This window comes from Apodemus sylvaticus, unplaced genomic scaffold (assembly GCF_947179515.1).
Source record: "Apodemus sylvaticus unplaced genomic scaffold, mApoSyl1.1 scaffold_198, whole genome shotgun sequence".
In the NCBI taxonomy this organism is placed as follows: Eukaryota; Metazoa; Chordata; class Mammalia; order Rodentia; family Muridae; genus Apodemus; species Apodemus sylvaticus.
The window spans coordinates 353002-355000 of NW_026263410.1; the positions used below are offsets into that span (position 1 = coordinate 353002).

The 1999-nt window shown below is 37.0% G+C and overlaps 1 long non-coding RNA gene across 1 annotated transcript in view; it reads right to left on the reverse strand.

Moving 5' to 3' along the window:
- Positions 1-830: 830 nt before the first annotated feature.
- LOC127676243 (uncharacterized) overlaps positions 831-1999 on the reverse strand; it is a 1983-nt gene continuing 814 nt past the window's right edge. Inside the window, exon 3 of the long non-coding RNA XR_007975754.1 lies at positions 831-1175. This is a non-coding gene — a long non-coding RNA (uncharacterized LOC127676243). The remainder of the gene's footprint in view (positions 1176-1999) is intronic.

A 1999-nucleotide genomic window follows, 5' to 3' on the forward strand; every position in this document is an offset into this window, starting at 1 on the left:
GTGAATTTTTATATTTTTTATATTTTTGTTTTTTATTTTATTTTATATAGTTTTTTATATTTTCCTCTTACTGACCATGGTGGTGTAACCTGGGGACATAAGGAGACCATAAAGAATCAGGTAGGAAATATTTCTCAGTTTATCTTAGTTCACCATTTTACTCCCTGTTGGTTTTTCTAGGTCTAGTGGTTTTCAGACTATAGTAACACAGAGAAAAATATTCTTATGAGACCTTATAATCTCAGACCTCCTCTGACAACCTTATCCCAGAGAATGATGCCCTGAGCTTTCTGAAACAGCAGATTGGGTGTAAGACATATCTCTAATGCAGCCAGACAACTGTCAGAATCAGAGACTGGATACTTTTTCCAGCTGTGGGTTGTTTTTGACTTTCAGTTGGATACTAACAAAGGAAATAGAAAATTTGATATTCACAGAACCCAACTGATAATCAAAGAATTAGTTGCCTACAGACAGACAGACTGGTGTCAGCAGTGAACATTTGTGCTACCCTGTACTGGATGTCAAATTCATAAGATAGCTGGGCTGGGTCTTGGCCTTGTGATTTTCCTCTTGTGCCTGTTGAGTTCTGAGGATTTAGACATGCACTACCACAGGGAGCAGCAGGCTGCCTTTCAACTTCCACATCTAATAAAAGCTTACAGGAACAATCCTTCCCTGTTGTCTTCTTAAAGAAAAAAAAACGATGATTGAAAGTACATTGTGACATTTTCTAGAAAGAACAGGAACAAGGACTAATGTGTAGCCTATGCCATCGTAATTTTTCATTCCCTTTCAATCATTGGACAGAAATGATAATTAAAGCCACCTTGATGTGGTAAATATTATTTATTTATTTATTACCACACTTGAATCAAAAAGGTACCAAATATAGCACAAAGGACTTGGTATTTATAATAAGATTTAAATTATTGCAGTTGGACTGACTATTTTGTATAGTTCCTGTTAATAGCTGTGAGATATCATTTTCCATGTTCTACCTAGACTGCTCATACACCAGGCCAGTCCTCCTGGCCAATCCACCTGCCCCATGGCACAGTCTTCTTTCTTCATCTTCTCTCTCCTTCATGGTCTCAACCTCAGACTCCAAGCCTGGGAACTGAAGCACCATCTACTTTTCTTCTCCCCAGCATTAGGCTTTAGGTATCATTATTCTGTAATCATGGAAGGCAGGAAAGAAATGTTGTAATTATATTCCCAATATAACTGCAAAATGTAACTGGCTTTATGGCCATTTGTACAGAGTCTAGCATCTTGTATTAGAGCATATAAAGTTTACTGATAGTTTTTCTTTCAGGCAGAGCATTTTAAAGCTATGAAATAATAGTCCTTTTAGAGAGGGCCACATCAGGATATCTGGATTTCCTCTTTTGGTTGAACTAGGGTAACTACAATAATTTGGTTTAACTTAAGTTCAGTATTTGATCCAGATCCTTGATTGTCTAGTGTGCAGATCTGAGAAATGGCCAGTCAGGACATTTATTGATCATCTAAAATTAATTACCTCTCAATTCTTTCCTAATACCAATCACAGTCAAAGCAGGAAAGCTTTTCACCTCTCTTACAACCCTTTTTGTACTGTGACTAACCCTGCTTCCAAGTTGGTCTTAGAAATTGATTCTTGCACAGGCACCTCTTCATTTTAAGCCCCAAGAAAAGCTAGAGAGGTTGGAGGAACCCACTTAGTGTTTTATTTTTGCTTTTCACTGAACAGCCAAGGAACAGTCTGGAAGTGTTTCAGGAAAAACTTTCCAGCACTGAGCAGCTGCTCAAAGTAACTAAAAGAAGATTGAATGAAAGCTCTTCCCACACATTGCATTCACACTGTTTGACTTTTTGTTTCTCATAGACATTTGATATATGGATTATGGTTTCTTCATGACATCATTCTACACTCTCATAAACTGACCTCTCAATAAACTTAGCATTGTCACTACAAGAATATGAATATCAACTTTACCATGGACTATTAATATTC